This window comes from Ambystoma mexicanum, chromosome 5q (assembly GCF_040938575.1).
Source record: "Ambystoma mexicanum isolate Mex_15411 chromosome 5q, UKY_AmexF1_1, whole genome shotgun sequence".
In the NCBI taxonomy this organism is placed as follows: domain Eukaryota; kingdom Metazoa; phylum Chordata; class Amphibia; order Caudata; family Ambystomatidae; genus Ambystoma; species Ambystoma mexicanum.
This window is the reverse complement of record NC_090933.1, coordinates 1,324,248,722-1,324,267,356: the sequence shown is the minus strand read 5'-3', so window position 1 is coordinate 1,324,267,356 and position 18,635 is coordinate 1,324,248,722. Positions and strand designations below refer to the sequence as shown.

At 49.6% G+C, this 18,635-nt stretch overlaps 1 protein-coding gene across 1 annotated transcript in view; it reads right to left on the bottom strand.

Moving 5' to 3' along the window:
• Nucleotides 1-18,635, bottom strand: part of LOC138498512 (zinc finger protein 615-like) — a 1,154,252-nt gene that overhangs the window by 434,985 nt on the left and 700,632 nt on the right. The gene's annotated exons all lie outside the window — the stretch shown is intronic.

Here is an 18,635-nt window from a genome sequence, read left to right as displayed (position 1 = left end):
TCCCGCTCTGACTGAACCAGCAATGGGAAACAACATCACTACGGAAAATGAACTAGCGGCGGCAACGAAAGGAGACATTGCTGCCCTTCTGGGCGAAATAAAGAACTTGGGCAGTAACATAGGAGGCAAAATAGACAGGATCACCCAAAGACTCGATAGCATGGAGGACAGGCTTGAAGGGGTGGAAAATAACCAGACCTCAATCGATACGTTAGAGATACAACTCGAACAGAGAATAAAGGACCTGGAACGCAAAGAAGATGAGTTCAGACTCAAATTGGATGATTTGGAAAATAGAGAAAGAAGGAACAATATACGCATCTTTGGAATTCCTGAGAAAGAGGGGGAAACGGAGGCAGACCTCAAGGAAACACTTCACAATATTATTAAACTCCTCACAGCAGATGATGAAGTGGATGAACCAATAACGGAACGAATACACAGAGCAGGTGGCCCCACGGGTGGTCCACGATCGGTTCTTGCCCGATTCCATCGCTTCAGAGACAAAGCCAGAATTCTCGAAAAAGCCAGAAGGAGCGACGAGATCACGCTAGGAGGAACACGAATCTCAATTTATCAAGACCTCTCCTCCCTGACCCTGGCTCTCAGGAAAACATGCGGTCCGCCCACAAATATGCTCAAAGAAAAGAATGTTCGATACAGGTGGGGCTACCCCTTCTCACTTTTATTCGAATATGAGGGAACCAGGGTCAGGCTGAGATCCGAGAAGGAAATACAAACGTGCATATCTAACCTCCTTGGCACTCAGGGAGAGGTGGCCGGCCTGGGAGAGACACATGGAGAAGGACGAGAGTGGCGAATCCAAGGCCCCAGGAGAAAGAAAGTAAAGGGGTCACGAAAATTCCGGAGAGGCAACATCTCCCCAGAAGCAGATAATTGAAGCCAAGCGACACTGGTAAGACAGTTCCAATTAAATAAGCGAATGATGTAATGAGGAGATACGAACACATACACGTTTCCCTAACTCTAATGACCAAAATTAGGGGGGAACCAAGGAGGGGCTCACTCCGGACAAAGATGACCTATTTGGTTAAGGGGCGTGAAGTAACGGCCCCCCAAAGTGGTCCGATGCCGACCTGGAGCAACATGCCGGGTTCGATCGGACGCCTTCAATTAGGACTGGGGAAGGGATGGAGTGTGGGTGAGGGAAAGGCCACAGGGCCGAGGCGGGTCAAAGCAGCGCACATATTAAACCAAAACAAGCACAGCAGCAAGCAATCCACGAGTACAAAGCATTACCAATCACTCACGAAGAGACTGTTTCCCATGAGAAAGAGCAATGACAACAGACACTAACACAAGGAAAAATGTCTCCTTGGGAGTCGGGACACTCAATGTAAAAGGACTCAATTCACCGACGAAACGGTCCCTCGTCGCCAGAGAATTCCGTAGGGCTGAAATAGACATCCTCTTCCTGCAGGAAACGAAATATATAAAAGGAGAAGAAAGACCGATCCTTGGGAAACGAGTTGGGAATGAATACTGGGGCTCTGGCCTGCTTAGAAAAGGAGGGGTGGGAATCCTCATCAGGAAAGGCATAGCATTCACTCCTACCAGGACATGGTCTGACGTGGAAGGACGAGCTCTGCTCGTGAACGGGCAAATAGGTAAGGTGAACGTAACAATTGCGACCCTGTATTCCCCGAACACGGGTCAATTGAGATTCCTCTCCAGAACGATTCCCAAGATAATACTAAAAGCCACCGGGCACATTATCTTAGGCGGAGACTTTAACCAATGGGCGGACCCGGTCAAAGACCGTAAACCTGGGAACCCCAACACGAGTCACCAGAACAGACTTGAGCCAACTGAGCTTGTGCAAATTATGGAAATGTATAATATGAAAGATGCGTGGAGGGCACATCATCCCGAAGAACACGGCTACACCTTCTACTCCGCTCCGCACAATACGTATACCCAAATTGACTACATATATCTATCCAGAGACCTCGCTGAGGCTACATCTAAAGCAGGCATAACCCCGATCACATGGTCAGACCACGACATGGTCCTCACAGACATTCAGTGGGCGAATCTGCCGACCAGGAGTGGCAAATGGCGCTGCAATGAGAGCCTCTGGAAAGACGCTGTCTTCAGAGCAGAAATGGAGATGGAAATCTCCCAATTCTTCGAAACAAACGACAATGGGGAGACGTCCAAGCAGACCGTCTGGGAGGCAGGGAAGGCTACCTGGAGGGGGATTCTGATACGAGAAGGTTCCTCAAAAAAGAGAGAACGTAACCTTATCGAACAGAGGCTACAAACAGAAATCCACCAACTGGAGAGCAAACCTGACTCAAATGCAGAATTAGACCCCATAAAAATGAGTAGAGCCAGAGAGAAAAGAAACAAACTGAAACTATTAGAACACGAACAAGTGGTGCGCAAATTAAGGTTTCTGAAACAAATATTTTACGAAAAGGGGGACAAGTCAGATGCGCTTCTTGCTGCCAGGCTTCGAGAGCAGAGAGCTGAACGAAGAGTACTAGAAATCTCTGAGGATAACTCCCCAACATCACACGCTCACACCACTATCCCCGAATCCTTTGCCAACTTTTACGAGACACTCTATTCCTCGGAAGCGAACTTTGAACAAATAGATACAGAAACGTACCTGTCCTCAATAATTGTCCCCCATATATCACAACAAGAAGCCGAATTGTTAGAATCCCCTATCATAGCATCGGAAGTCCAAACTGCCATAAAGAGGCTAACCCTAGGTAAATCCCCGGGAGAAGATGGCTACTCTGCCGGATTCTATAAAACCTTCAATGCAACACTGTCTCCCTTCCTGACAACCCTTTTCAATGAGATAATGGACACGGGGAAACCCCCGGACTCCTTTACCAGGGCACTGATCACAGTGATCCCCAAGACAGGGAGGGATCCCACGAAATGTGCCTCGCACCGCCCCATCTCCCTGCTTAACCTGGATGCGAAAATCTACACTAGAATCTTGGCTGCAAGGCTGGAAACGTTAATCCCGCAACTCATACACCCAGACCAGGTTGGATTTATACTCGGGAGACAGGGAGCTGACACGATGCGCAAAACCCTCCACCTCATCCATACATCCCAGACCCTAGATATTCCTCGGAAGCGAACTTTGAACAAATAGATACAGAAACGTACCTGTCCTCAATAATTGTCCCCCGTATATCACAACAAGAAGCCGAATTGTTAGAATCCCCTATCATAGAATCGGAAGTCCAAACTGCCATAAGGAGGCTAACCCTAGGTAAATCCCCGGGAGAAGATGGCTACTCTGCCGGATTCTATAAAACCTTCAATGCAACACTGTCTCCCTTCCTGACAACCCTTTTCAATGAGATAATGGACACGGGGAAACCCCCGGACTCCTTTACCAGGGCACTGATCACAGTGATCCCCAAGACAGGGAGGGATCCCACGAAATGTGCCTCGTACCGCCCCATCTCCCTGCTTAACCTGGATGCGAAAATCTACACTAGAATCTTGGCTGCAAGGCTGGAAACGCTAATCCCGCAACTCATACACCCAGACCAGGTTGGATTTATACTCGGGAGACAGGGAGCTGACACGATGCGCAAAACCCTCCACCTCATCCATACATCCCAGACCCTAGATAATGACCCGGTCCTACTCTCTATCGACGCAGAAAAGGCCTTCGACAGGGTAGAATGGGGATTTCTAAAAGCGGTATTATGTAAAGTGGGAATGGGCACGAGGTTTAGGACAGCAATACAGGCAGTATACTCAGATCCTAAAGCCTCAATATTCATGAACGGTGAATATTCCAGATGGTTTAACTTGCAGCGTGGGACTAGACAGGGATGTCCCCTCTCGGCAATTCTCTTTGCACTCTCACTAGAGCTCCTGGCAATAACGATGAGGGCCGACCCCGTCCTAGAGGGTATTCGAATGGGGTCGACGGAATACAAAATCGCCCTCTATGCAGATGACATCCTCCTCCACATTACTAACCCCCTTTCTTCCATCCCTCGGGCCCTCTGCCTGCTGGAAGAATACGGTAGACTATCCGGGTTCAAAGTAAATAAAACCAAGTCAACACTCTTTCCCCTCCAAGGCTCAGAAGATGAAAATAACACCAAATTCTCTCCCCTGGGCCTTAAAATTGAACACACAAAACTACAGTACCTGGGGATACAAATTAGGAAAAAGCTGAGTGACCTATATGAGGCTAACTTCCCCACCTTACTAAACCAGTTCCGGTCCGACCTGGCAAGATGGGATAAGCTCACAATATCTTGGCTAGGTCGACTTAATGCAATAAAGATGGTATCCCTCCCTCGATTCCTATACCCCTTCCAAATGTTACCCATTAAGATCCCGATTGGTTTCTTTCTTTACTGAAACCAAAAGAGCCATGCTCCGATTCTTATGGCAAGGGAAGAAAGCGAGGATCCCGTATAAGATCTTAACACTCCCCAAAGACAAGGGAGGGGTCGGACTCCCTGACCTACACAAATACTATGAAGCATCTCAACTAAGAGTACTAATCCCACATCTGCGAAATCGAACAGACATCCATTGGGTCAACATGGACAATCACTATTTCTCACCAGCCACGGTCTCGGAATGGCTCTGGGCTCCGAAGGAAAGAATCCGAAGAAAACTCAAAGGTCACCCCATACTGAGCACCATTTGGGACATCTGGACACAGGGAAAGAATATGCAAAACATTACCACCTGGCCAGCCCCTTTAAGCCACTTATGGTCTCCTGGAATCAACGACCACATTCCAAATGTAGAACGATACCAAGCATGGTATGAGGCAGGATTGAAAAGAGTTGGGCAACTACAAAGAAAAGACTCCTTCATCCCTCTCTCAGAATTAACGGAAGCCCTCGGAATAGGCCCACTGTCCACTTTCCAATATATACAAATCAAAGGCGTCTTGACGAGACCTCTGTGGAAGCCTAAATTCATGAGAGACCTCACTCCCTTTGAAAAGATACTCGACTCAAGAACTGAAATGAAGGGTCTAATATCCGACATGTACACGGCACTGATAGAAGGGGAGGGAGCGAACACGGACGCACTGAAAGGCAGATGGGAAAAAGACTTCGCTGAAGAGATTACACCGGACCTATGGAGTACCATATGCCAAGCGGCCACACAAATATCCATCTCAAACCAATACAAGCTCCACGCAATCAAGTTGCTGCATAGATGGCAATACGATCCAGTCAGGTTATCCAAGATGTTCCAAACAACCAAGCCAGAATGCTGGAGGGGATGTGGGGAAAACGCAGACTATTGGCACATGTGGTGGGGGTGCCCCCGAATAAAAGTCTTCTGGTCTGAAGTCTTGGGCTGGATCAAAGAAGTCGACAGCATTATCAGAACAGCTGATCCCTACCTCATGCTCTTCGGCCTCGAGAAGGATGGGGATGACTGGATCAAAACAAAGGATGTAGCCCCACAACTGCTATTAGCGGCAAGAGCAACACTGGTAATGAAATGGAAAGCCCCCACAACCCCTACGAAAAGCGAATGGATCAACGTTGCCAACAATATTTGCATAATGGAACATATCACAGCGTCACTACACGGAAGATCGTCGCAGATCGAAGCCCTCTGGATGGAGTACAAGAACATACACCTACCCAACGGATGCCTCACCCATAAACTGACTACCCCAAGAACAGAAGAGAGAAACGAGGCCTAAATAATATTGAGTCCGCCCCCACTAAAATGTCCTCTCAGGATTGAGGAAGTTCCCGACAACACATACTGACTCTGATTATCACAAGATGAATGCTGCAAGAACTGTACCAAACGCTGCTTGACCACAGGAGGGTGGGGGGTGGGCAACAGGGGTGGGGGGAAGTCATGTTTACACTTGAACATTATGTATGAAGATCGTGTCTGCCGGAAAAACACGGAATACATGGAGTTTTATGGCTTAGTTCTACTGTTATAAGATATGTACTGCTTTTCTTATTGTTGTACCATGACTCACCCTTGTAAAACTTAATAAAATCAAATTTACAAAAAAAAAAAAGTTGCTGGAACTTCACCTGAGGTCATGGTCACCTGTGGGGAACCAAGAACTCTACATGTCACGACGAAAATGGTACCTCAAATGTGTGGGTGCACCTACCTAGGCGCAAAGGGCAAAGGCTAAACCATTGATAACCCCAAGTCTTTAGGCAGAGCAGATTTAGAAGGATTTTGCTCTTGTGAAGAACCTACAGATTTGGGCCTGGGATGTCACAGCCACCAAGGAAAACAGGAAATCCCATGCATTTCAGAAAAGAAGACACCTGTGGGAATCCACAGAGGTCTGACTTGCATGAATTGCCCCAGAATGTATTACCCACAAGCCCCAGCAATGTCTGAAATTTGGTGCTAAAACCACAATTCTCTGACATTTCCCACCGCCAACCCAACAAAACACCACCACCACCTGTCCTACATTTCCGCGTTGCCACAGGTGTCTCGAAGAAAACACTACTTCACATGTGTGGGTGCACCTACCTGGGTGCAAAGGGAACAGGCTAAACCACTGCTATCCCCCAAAGGGTTTGGGAAGCCATCCTACAGATTTGGGTCTTTGGTGTCACAGCCACAAAGGAAAACAGGGAACCCCATGCATTTCCAAAAAGAAGACACCAGTGGGAGTCCACTGAGGTCTGACTTTGGTGAATCGCCTTAGAATTTATTACCCACAAGCCTGGCAAAGTCCCATAATTAGGGGAAAAAACACACCCCGGGAGGGTCCCCGTCCGTTCCCAAGGGACATTTTGTAATGCTGCCTAGCCAGAGCTCCCAGATGGTCAGGGTAGCTCTCCCTCATGAGGGTTGACCGTCCACAAGTCCAGCAGCATTTTCAGGGAGCCTCGGCAGGCTCCCCGTCCTTTCCCAGAGCTCAAGAATGGTCGGGTTGATGTCCCAGGCATTGGGCACCCGTCACCCATGTGGGTCAACCATCCCCAAGCCCAGTCTGGAGCTCTGGCTGGGCTGCCTTACAGATTCTTCCTCTGGGAAAAGTCGGGGACCCTGCTGGGGCTCGCTGGAACGGCTGTTGGGCTTGGGGATGGTCGATCCACATTGCAGACTGGTGCCCAAGGTGAGGGACATCACCCCCCGACCATCCTGGAGGTCTGGCTGGGATGTGTTACAGAATTTACCCCTGTGAAGGAAGGGGGATCCTGCCGGGGCTCCCTGGGACTGCTGCGGCACTTGGGGATGGTAAACCCACGTGGGAGATGGGTGCCCAAGGCCAGGTACATGATCCCAAACCATCCTGGTATTCTGGCTGGCCTGCGTTACAGCTTCTCCCTCCGAGAAAGGAAGGGGAATGTCCCGTGCCTCCCTGGAACCACTGCTGGGCTTGGGGACGTTCAACCCACATGGGAGTCAGCCACTCAAGGCCAGGGATATGACCCCCCATACCACAGTGGAGCTCTGGGTGGGTTGTGTTACAGCATCCCCCTCTGGGATAGGACTGGGACCCTGCTGAGTCTCCCTGGAGCCACTTCTGGGCTTGTGGATGGTCAACTTGTAAAGACTGGAAGGGGGTTTCTGTACTCCTGTTCTCTATATGGCAGAGGAGAGGCACAGAGGACCCCAGCCAAGATTCTCTATTCGGTAGCTATGGTCGAGCAATCAAGGCCTAGCTTCTCAGGAGGTGATGCAGGCTGGTTCTTAAGTAGTGTACTCCCCAAGCACCCACACAGGAATGTCCACACACTGGGCCTTAACACGAGTTGGGTGGTAACGCCGGCGCTAATAGCGCTGGCGCTATCTGCCCAACCGCCAAACCCACCGGTGCCATTAGCGCCGGATCACGGGTTTCGCGGATTTGGAAATCCCCATTCCCCATTGAGCCCATTTGGGAATGCCCCATTCCCCATTGGGGAATGATCTTGAATTTTCGGTGGATTTCACACTAGCTCAGAGCTGGGGAGAAATCCGCCGAAGCCCTGATTTGGCGGACCCTTAAATCCGGCGGTAACAGCGCTACCGCCGGATTTAAGGGTTACAGCCAAACTCGTGATGCGGCCCACTGTATTAGTGAAAACACTGTACTTTATATAATTAAGGTTCAATGTTATATACACAATCACAATAACTCACTTTGTGCTCAGTTGATCTACAATGGCAAATATATATACAGTTCTACGTGGTACCACAATTGCTAGCAGATTTCATTAAAGTGCATCAACTGTACTTTGGTCAAATGTCACACAAATCACTTAATAAAAGGTAACCAACAATAGACATAGGAGGAAAGCAGGTTGGTTGAAACAATAGGCAAACTACTGTCCCTGTTACCTAGACACAGTTCTGTGTGGAGATCCCCCCCACCTGGGTAACCTGTAAAATAAAGATACACTACAAGCCCAGTCCATATAGTGCTCAATATGTCTTATTTCCTTCCATAAGGTTTCTACCCCCCAATGTACCTGGAAGAGCAGAGTTCTTCGATGCAGCCTCGATGGATCCTTCTTTAGTGGCCCCCTTTAAGGCAGGAGCCACGGATCGTCACTAGGCGTCGAAGAAGGTGAACTTGGCGTCGATGAACCTCGATGGAAAGTTCGATGGCGCTGAGGCCTCCGGCATCGATCCAGGCGGTGCCTGTCAGTGATCTATCGGGGACGTCCTGCGAGGATGAGGCATGTGAGGCACCTCAGCGTTGTTAGTTCGGGACCACAAAGAGTTTCTGAAGAACGTTTACCCAGCAAGGGGGTCGGGTCGTCGGAGTCTTTGTGGTCTTCGGGTGGTGGGAAACCCACCAACGGATTCTCCTCGGTGCATTGGCGGCCTCGACTTTCTACAGCGGGACAAAGCGGTCATGATTCGGACAAGGGAGTCATTGGATTAAAATGTTTCTTAGGCAAAGGTGAAGTGTTGCGGCTCCGGTCGTCGGCAGCACAGCATCAAGATGTCCCCGCTTCTGGGCAGCACGATTCGATAGCCTTCTAGCAGTTACGGCGATCCTCTGAACCCTGGTCGACGGCAATGGACTTTGCCGGTGACGCGGTCCAGGTGCTTGACTTGGTTCTCCTCGGCGGTCTCCGTCTCCGGTCGACAGTCCTTCGAGGGCTGGCTTCCAGGGCGCTTTGACGAAGAATCAGCGGTCTGCACAATATTCCCTCGTAGCTCGGGGAGAGGTCTCCATCGCCGGTTCTCTCACGATCAGTCCTTGACAAACTCGACAGCTTTCGGATCGGTCGAAGCAAATGCAGCAGCAGTTCTTTTTCTTCCAGCTGGGCTTCAAGAATAAGCAGTTTCAAGTTTCCACTTCAGCTTCTTAACAATTTCCAGTAGTGAGAGGTCCCCAGATATACTGTTCTGTCTCTCATTCACACTGCGGGGCCAAGCTCAGCAGCAATCATTAAGAAGGGCATTCAGGTAGTCAGGCAGCCAATCAGGTATACAGTGCATTCAGGCCATTATCCTCCCTCTCATACACTCACAACAAGGAATGTGGATTGGGACAAGTACCCAGCCATTCAACACTACACACTGCATTCATGCCAGTTTTGGGCAGGGCTGACTCAGTCTTTGTGTCACATACCAGAAACTAGACATCCACAACAAGAAGTGCACATTGGTCACACACTCCATTTACCCAGGTCCGACCCAAAGGGTGTACCCACAACATACAGTCACTGGGAAGGCTCCAGCCATTCTGGTCTAGACTTCCCCACAATACCATAAATGGAGATTCCACCCAACAGCCAGTCAGGGGGCACTACCATATAGGGAACTTTCACCCAACAGCCAGTCAGGGGGAAGGGACAGAGTCAGGGCTTTCCAGGACTTTGGGAATACAAGGTAACAGGCAATAGAAACCAAGAGGCCACAGGGGCCATCTTGATTCCTATCAGGGATCAACCGATTCCAATGGCAGATCCTGGGTATCCCAAAATGGAGGATACTCTGAGCACCTGTCAAATTCAGCATGGAGCTGCCACCAGCCCATACCCTGCTCTGTGGGCCAAACACAGGTGCCCAAAAACATACACAAGGGGTACAGGGTTGTACCCCCATCCATGGGTGCCATAAGGGTATCCCATGGGTCTGTTCACCAAACCAAAAACAGGAAGAGCCGCATCGCCAGGAATCCCACATGGACGTCTGTGCAGAAAATATCACAGAATACATATTAAAAAGGCCTACAGAACAAAGCCAGGGAGGCCATTTCCTTCCAATGCATTTCCAGCATCACACAACCCACATGAGGAGCAGCTGCCCAAGGCCAGGCACATTACTCCCGACTATCCTAGAGCTCTGGCTGGCCTTCGTTACAGCTTCTCTCCCTCTGGGAAATTACAGGGACCCTACCAGGGCTCCCTGTGACTGCTGCTGCACTTGTGGATGGTCAACCCACATGGGAGACAGCTGACCAAGGCCAGGGACATTACCCCCAACTTTCCCGGAGCTCTGGCTGGCCTGCGTTACAGCTTCTCCCTCCGGAAAAGTTCCAGGGAGCCCCGGCAGGATCCCCATCTTTTCACGGAGGGAGAAGCTGTAATGCAGGCCAGCCAGAGCTCCAGGAAGATGGGGGATGATATCCCTGACCTTGGGTGGCTGTCTCCCGTGTGGTTTAACCATCCTCAAGCCCAGCTTGCCCACTTTCCTCGAGGCAGATTAGCACATTACTGTGCCCATCTGCCCCCAGAGTGGGCAAAATGGGCTGCCCCATGCTTTGGAGGCTTAGGGGGAGAGGGCCACTTACATAATAAGTGGCCCCCTCACCCCACTTCAAAAACATATCCCTGGTTGTCTAGTGGTATTGCTGGGTGCGGATAGAGCAATCTGCCCCGACCCATGCCCGGCAATGCTCCAAAGACGGTGTTGTTGGAAATGGGAGAGCCTCCCCTTTCCAACAACACCTCCCTCGATCTCAACGGTTCAATAATGTTGGAGATCAAGGGAGAGGAAGGTGGACACTCACCTTCTCTTTTCACAGCAGCAGCCATAAATGGATGCTGCTGTGAAATTTACTTTCAGTTTCATATTAGCATGCATTACGCACGCTGATGTGAAACTGAAGGAAATGCCCGGTGGTTGGATTACACTTTTGTGCGATCGCTGCTTTTCAGCAATCGCACTAAGTGAAGTGCCAAAAAGGATGAGGTATCTCGTACCATGAGGCATGCAAAATAGGGCCGGAACACTGCTGAAGGGAGACACACTTATGTTGATTGCAGGGGCAGGGTCTGGAAGAGGGGATCCTGGAGACACTGGGTCTGGGGAGGCCATGTGTACAATGGCCCCGGTGCGTAATATAACGTTGAAGTGTACATGGTGTTTGGCACCTTGGCCGTTCCCACCTACCCAGTACTGGAGTGGGTTTTAATGGAGGGGGGATGGATTGTTGTAGAGGAGCTGAGCGTAAAAGGGCATCAACCATTCTTTCATGTCTATCTTCTGCAAGTGAGCATGTCCTTGATTCACTGAAAAATTGAAACAACTATTTATAAAAGTTGAATTGTACTTTATTTTGTTGCGGATATTGATGGCACAAATGTACTACACATGGTATACTTCGGGTTGCAGCACAATGTGGGAAAATCCCCTGTACCGACCGCTGTCACTGGGGAATTTGGCGCAAATGGCTCCAACGACACAAGGCGGAATTACTCGTCGAACGTGGTATCCAAGCCTCCCATGAAGCCACCATGTAAACGCACGATAGGCCACCAGCCTGTACCACCTGTGGGAGAGAAAGTTACATGCTGTATTTAAATGAACCCGATAAGGGTACAAACCTTATTTGAAAATGCACCCTGTATCCTACGGCATAGTTGCCCGTACAAATGTTACTTCATGGATCAATGAACTTGGGTGTTGAAGTCTCGACACATAAAAGTGAACACCCATGCAATCCATAACGTTTGGGGCACAGAGAAATATTGTTTCTTGGTTGCACGTGAAAGACGCATAAGATGACCACTATGATTTCCCAAAGCGCGAGAAATATATTGAATTACCAAACTACATTCACTTGGCAGTGATAGATCAGTGTTACGACAATATAGGAGACAAACATGAAATGTTAGTGGCCTCAGTGGTCAAAGTGACATCAAATCTGGAGTACACTTACACGTTGATTGCATTGCGTGGGCGAACTGTTGTGCAAAGTTTGTGCATAACCACCATCATAATCCGCAACACAGACCTTGTGAGGCAGGCTGCCCTTAAGTCATGCAGCCCGGTAACGCATAGTGGTGGTGTGTCTTCTTCCAATATGTAGGCCGAGCATCCAGAGTTTTTTCTGCAGCAGCAGTTCTCCTGCTCGGTTGGCATGACCTCGCTCCGATTGCAGGTACACCAGGTGGAAACGTCTTCCCTGCGAATAGGCTCAGGCTCAAGATTCATCTACCCAACTGTCGTCCGATGCCCCATAGTTTCTGCATCTTTCTCTATCAACTAATTATGCCTCAGAATACTCCGGCTGTTACAGGTAGGGCTGTATTATTGCCATTATACGACAACATTAAAATCAATAGTAATGCTAGTACTAGGTTCGCACGGGCTACGAGCAACGAAGATAGCTGAACAGAGCAGAAAGGAGTCACAGGATACACACAAAACACAGTGAAATATTTTAAAAAGCAACTCTGTTGTTGTCTGATGACAAGGGGTCTGTTTATACTTATTGAGGAAAGAGGCATCCTGCTGCTTCCATGGAGACACTGCATTAGCAGGCGCAAAGAGAACATTGACACGAGATGTGCATTCGCATTGTGAAATGGGCCGTATGCGTCTAGTGACGTCAGCTTCCGGGCGGGGGATATGAATTAGTGCTGCAAGGGCACTTGAACTTAGGGCGATGCGGCAATGGATAAGATTAGCACAAGATGGCCACGCCCGCTGCTTGATTTCACATGTGGAAATGTGAGGAACACTAAGGTAAGGTGCATAGGAAATGTTTTTACGATCGATCACAATTTGCTTAAAACCACATGCCCGAACGTTCGGGACAATAACATTTTAGAGCGCACTATTCCTTTAAGGCAGCAGACAGAGTAGGTCTGATAAGTTCAAGAAGAAAAAGGGTTGGGGGGACTGCATGGGTACAGATACAGACCCCAGTGCAAGGGGTGGCCTGGACGACGTGTGGAAGGGTGGCAGGGTGAGCAGGTAAATGGGCCTGGAGGACTGAGGGTGGCCAGGTCCACGCTGCCGAGAGAACAGATCAGCAGGGGAGGAGGGGCAAAGGCAGAAGCAAAGAGGAAGGACATTAGGTGCTTCCAGAACCAGAGATGGTTCTCCTGAAGTTTTAGAGTGGCAGGGAAGCTGTACCAGAGGGAGGCCCCAGCGAAGACAGAGATCTACCCCCAGCTCGTTTCTTTGAAAAACGACCGATACTGAGGGAGTTAGAGGTAAAGGAGTGAAGACCTTGAGATGGGAGGTATTTGCGGAGGGATAGCTGAAGGTATTTTGGACCCAGGCCCCAGAACGCCTTGTGGACAATGCAGAGGGTTTTGAATTTAATCCTTGTATCCATTAGGAGCCAATGGAGAGATTTCAGAGCTGGAGAGAAACGATCCCATGGCTTGAGTCCAAGGACAAATCTCGCATTCCTGTTCCGCATTAGTTGCAGAGGGCGGAGAGTAGAGGCAGGTAGATTTAGAAAGAGGCTGTTACAATAGTCCAACCTCGAGAGAACCAGAGCTTGGGAGACAGTGAGCTTCTGGGGGAAGGAGAGGAAAGGCACAGTACCTCTGAGGAGGTGCAGTAGGAAGTTTGACTTTTTAGAGACATCAGAGATGTGGGCGGAGAAGGAAAGTGTGGAGTCAAAGATGACCCTGAGGTTCTCAGACTCGCAAGGGCGGGAGTGCCGATGAGCAGGATCTCCATCTTTCTGGAATTCAGACAAAGATCGTTGGCAGCAAACCAATCTTGAATGGCAGTTAGGCAATCAGAGAGAGGGAGAGGTTGTGGAAGAGGGCAGCCTGAAAATGAGTTGAGTGTCGTCAGCGTAGCAGTGGAAATTTGAGCAGAAAATGGCAATGCAGTGGGTGAGAGTTGCTAGGAATTGGTTGAAAAGCCAGGGCGAATGGTTAGACCCCTGGGGAACACCACAGGTAGAGCGGGAGACAGATGATAGGAAGGACCCAATTTGGACCTGGGAGGGTTGATCAGAGAGGAAAGAGGTCAGCCAGGTCAGAGCCTGATCGGTGATACCCAGGTTATCACAAACAGTTGAGCAGGGTGGTATGGTTGACCGTGTCAAAGGCAGAAGAGAGATGAGGGAATGTTAGAGTCAAGGTTGGAGAGCAGATACTCACGGATGTTCAGGAGAGCAGTTTTTGTTCTTCTGCCAGCTCTGAAGCCAGACTGGTGACATTGGAGTCAGCCAACAGAATAGGAATGAAGGTTAAGCTGAGAGATGGCCAGCTTTTCCAGGAGTTTGCCAGAAAGGGAGTAATGGAAATTGGGTGATAGTTAGCCGGACAAAAAGGATCAGCTGTGAGTTTCTTGATAAGAGGATGCACATGGGAGTGCTTCACAGGAGAGGGGAAGGATCCTGAGGCAAATAAGTGGTTGCAAAAATCGTCAAGGGCCGGAGCTTAGGTACCAATGTGGTCCGAGATGGTTTTAGAGGAACAGGGATGAAAGTGTTTTGATGAGGCTTTCATAGATCAGACTTGTCTAGCGACCTCATCAGGGGAGAAAACAGGAAAGGATGAGAAGGAGGGTGGGGTGGCTGAAGGAGTGGCAGCAAGCACAGACGGAGAGGGGAAAGTGAGAGGCAAGGGCATTGCAAAGAGCCTAGGAGGCAACAGGAGGGGGAGAGACTGCAGCAGGGTTGGCTAGCTCCTTGCAGATTTTAAAGAGTTCAGCCGAGTTGTTAGACGCCGCAGAGACACAGGCTTGAATGTGGACTCTCTTTTTGGTGAGGACAGAGAGTCGGTATTGCCTTTGGAGAAGGCGACAGGCCAGTTTGTCAGATGATGAACAAGAAGCCCTCCATTTCCTCTCAGCTACCCTACACTTATGTTTAAGTGTAGCTAGGTCGGAGTCATAGCAGACAAGCCAAAAGGTATCAAGGCAAGCCGAACCATATCAAGGCAAGCCGAACCGTATCAAGGCAAGCTAAACCATATCAAGGCAAGTCAAGGCAAGCCAATCCCTCTTATGGCAAGCCCAGATCCATCAGGGCGAGCCCAGATCCATCAATGTGAACCCAGACCCATCAAGGGGTGCCCAGCCCCATCAAGGCGAGCCCAGCCCCATCAAGGCAAACCCTACCCCATCAAGTCATACTCTGCCCTATTATTGTGAGTCAAGTCATATCACAGCAAGCTTAGTCCTATCAAGGCGAGCCCAGCCCTATCAAGGTGAGCCCAGCCTTATCAAGGAGAGCCCAGCCTTATCAAGGAGAGCCCAGCCCTATCAAACCAATAATTATTTTCAGGGGCAATCATAATCCTCACAGGGATCCCTGGAGCTCTTGTGCAGAGTGAATTACCAGCCCCATTAAGGCAAGCCTAGCCCTGCCACAGCGAGCCCAGTCGTATCAATGCAAGGCAAGCCAGGCCCTAATAGGGCAAGGCAAGCCCTTATATGTATTTGGCCCTCATTACGACCCTGGCGGAGTGGGTCTACGCCAGCGGTATTCGCGGCGGACCCGTCCGCCCTACTACGAGATCCCGTAGCGCCATGGTGAGTTTTACGTCCGGGCGGAAAAATCCATGGCGCTACGGGACCTTGTAGTTAATTACGCCACCGTAATTTACGGTGGCGTAATTAACTCCTTCCCCACTCCCATTATACCCTATGGGGCAAAAATGGGAATGGGGAAGGGTAAAATGGGGATTGGGGATTTACCGCCCCGCCAAGGTCGGAATGGGGCGGTAAATCCGCCAACCCCCATGGCGGTATCGGCAGCTTTCCGCCGTGCTCCATGGTGCATATTGCACCACGATCTCCGCCAGGGTCGTAATGAGGGCCTTTGTCATTTGTAAAGCGCTTATACACAAGAAACAGTGTTTCAAAGTGCTTCAAGGCAAGTGAGGGAACAAGGGGTAAATGCAGTGATAAACAGTCTTACAGGGCCTTGAGTCATTCAGAATGTGCAAGTGCTATAAACTTTATATGGCACAGACAAAGAACAAGAGATGGTTATACGAGAACATGAACAAAACTGTCGTACTAGGTCTGACGGCATTTCAGAGAGTGCAAGTGCTGTGACAAAAGGAGGGAGAGAAGGGGAGAGAGGGGGAGGGACAGGCAAGAATTAAAACTATCGTACTAGGCCTTACGTCACTTCAGAGAGTGCAAGTGCTGTGGAAAAAAGAGGCAGCAACAGGGAGGGTGGGGGGAAGAGAGGAAGAGGGCCAGATAAGAATTAAAACTATTGTACTATGCCCAATGGAATTTCAGAGAGTGCAAGTGATGTGACAACAAGAGGGAGAGAAGGTGAGGGTGAAGCGGGGGAGAAGGGACAGACAAGATGCCGAGAAGGAGAAGTTAAGAGGCAAGAAAGAGGCAGGTGGATGCACTGGTGTAGAGCAAAACCTAAAATTCGGATTTATCAGAGGCACACAGCGAAGTAAGGTGCATGGATGTGGGAACACCAAGCCAGTAAGCACTAGTACACAATGAAAAAATGCACATTTGGGAACACATCAAATTCGAATCTGCCAGAAGCAATAGAAACAGTACAAATGGGAGAATGCACAGTTTAAAACACAACCAAGTGGGTCACTAGTGCAAGATGGTGGAGTGACACTGCTAGGAAAGAGGCAATGGGCCAAGTTTGGAGACAGACAACAGGGCAGAGTCATAGTCTGCATAGCTGAGCCGGTGTGCTTACCGGGCCCAGAAGGTGCCACAATAGTTCAAGGTCCTAGGTGTGAGGAGCAGACGGATAATATGAGATGAGGGTGACAGCAGCATCTTGCCGTGCTGGACAGGGGCCTTCCGTGAGGGCCTTAGGTGGATGGGCCGGCCCACATATTTGACGGCTTGTCAGATATTCTGGAAGTGGGCCAATCAGCACCGCCACAGTTCAAGTAAACAAAAAGGCTCTCTGGTGCCTGGGGAGCAAAGGTGCTGGCAGCCATGGTGGAATGGAGGAGGCCGACTGGCACAAACTACTCAGGGGCCATGAGGCAGAGTTTCTGTCAGTGATGTAGGATGGATGGATGCAGCCACCGACCCGGATATCACCATGCATGAGCCAAAAATGTAATAGGCTCCAATGTTGCGACGTGCACCATGTGGGATCAGAAGGCAAGTCGTGATCTATCAGGACAAGGCAAGCCCATTCCAATTAAAGGAAGCTCAGCCCTGACAAGGTGAGCCCAGCGCTATCAAACCAAATTTAACCCTATTAAGACAAGCCTTCCCCTATTAAGTCACCCTCTGCCCAAGTACAGTAAGACAAGTCATATCACAGCAAGCTTAGCCCTATCAAGGCAGGCCCAGCCAAATCAGGGCAAGCTCAGCACTATCCAGACAAGCCCAGCCCTAGCAAGGTGAGCCCAGCTTTAATAAAGTGAATCCAATCAAATAAAGGCAAGCCCGCCCTATCAAGGCAAGCTCAGCCATATTGAGGCATCACTGTTCTATTAAGGCAGGCTGAGCCTTATTACAGTTAGCTTAGCCCTATCAAGGCAAACCCTAGCCTTATCAAGGGAGGCACTGCCAAGGCGAGGCTTTCTGGGGCCAGCAACCTCTTTACCCCCAACGTTCTCTTCCAAAACATCATCCTTCTTGAGGTTTCCGATCATCCACCTCCAACTCTTTGAGGGTCAGATGCTTCTCCAAGCAGAGAGCTGGGGGCAGATCTATCTCCTCATCTTGGGCCTTCCATTGAAACAGCCTCCCTGCCTCTCTCAAACTTGAGCACCACCACCTCTGGTTCCGAAAGCAACTCAAGACCTTCCTTTTCATTTCCGATTTCTCTCTTCCACTCCCCTGCTGATGCACCTGACTGCTCCACGCACTGGTCACCCACTGAACTCGGGCTCAGGTTCCTGCATGTGCAGTTGCCCTTGCACTGCCTCCGGGCTCCCCAGCACTTAAGGGTCTGTATCTGCAACCCTACAGTCCCTTCTGTCTACACTTATGAGCCACCCGCTAGCTGCACTTGTGAGTTAACTGTACTTCCCTCTTCCGCTCCCCCTGGCACTTCTCGCCTTCCCTCTTCCCCACACTTGCACGATCTGAATGATACAAGGCCTAGTAAGATCATTATTTTGTCCTTACTTTGTTTCCCCCTCCTTTTCATGTCGCGCCTAGAAACACGTGTACAGGTGCGTTATAAATGCCATATCATATTAAGGCAAACCCATCCCTATTAAGAGAAGCTCAGCCATATTAAGTGAAGATCAGCCCCATTACGGTGAGTCCAGCCATATCAAGGGCAAGGTAATCCTAACCATTCCAAGTCCAGCCATATAAAGTCAAGTCTAGCCCTGTCAAGTCCACTACTAGGCTAGCGCAGCTGTAAGGCAAGTCCAAACCAGTTGAGGTCTGTTTCTTTTTTTAATGTGGTTTGTTTGTCCTTCCAAAGTCCTTTTGTTGCCCTCCAGAAGTGGAACACGCCCGGCCTTTCCTGAAATCTAAGGCACATCACTGGCGTATTCAGGAATTATGGAAGTTCGACTGTGAGTTATAGTTAAACAAAGAATTGATCA